Genomic DNA, 793 nt, shown 5'->3' with positions numbered 1-793 from the left:
TGATGGTAGGAAAATCTGCTGTCCCAAAGAAAAATAGTACCATGAAGCTCTAGGGAAAGACCTCATCCCAGCCTGATATCTGGTAACTCCCTATTCACATGCTAGTCAAGACATCACCAAATAATGTCGTTGGTCCCCTTCAACAGGGACGAACAACCAACCACATCACTCTTGTTAAATGTTTGCTATACTGGAAGTTTGTGAGTTCTGTTGGGGCCTCTCAATTCAATGCTCTGGATACAGTACCCCAGTTGTCTTGCCGTAGTTTTGGATCCTGAGACTTAGAATATGTGAAGTGGGATAGTGAAGATGGGAAACACAGGTTGGGGCTAAATTAGAGAGGACCCTGAATGCCACACTGAGTATGTACTATATCTTTAAAAAATAGTACTAATAGTGGTGGGGAGGTGATATTAATAAATAATGCTGGAGGTGGTGGTAGAGGTGATATTGCTGTTATTGCTTGTACTTTGTTTTCCAAGAGGTCCAATGATATATTGTGGGGTGATGTCTTGATTTTCTAGCAAACTGGATTTAAGTTAGGCAAAGGAAAGTTGGTGGTATGTGGACAGAAGAGCACAGGTCCTGGAGTTGGGAGAACTTAAATTCAAATATGGTCTCAGACACTTGCTAGCTCTGTGATCCTAGGCAAACTCAATTTCCTGTACCCCCCCCCCCCCAAAGGATGAAGGTGAGTCAAGTCAGCCTCTCTTTCTCTTCCAGAATTATCTAAATCCTGCAGCAAGATAAAAGTCAAGGCTGGCAATGGCCAAGAGTCAAGAAAGCCTGAATT

Source organism: Macrotis lagotis, chromosome 1, assembly GCF_037893015.1.
Source record: "Macrotis lagotis isolate mMagLag1 chromosome 1, bilby.v1.9.chrom.fasta, whole genome shotgun sequence".
NCBI lineage: Eukaryota > Metazoa > Chordata > Mammalia > Peramelemorphia > Peramelidae > Macrotis > Macrotis lagotis.
The sequence above is the reverse complement of the archived record's forward strand: the minus strand, read 5'-3'. Positions refer to the sequence as shown.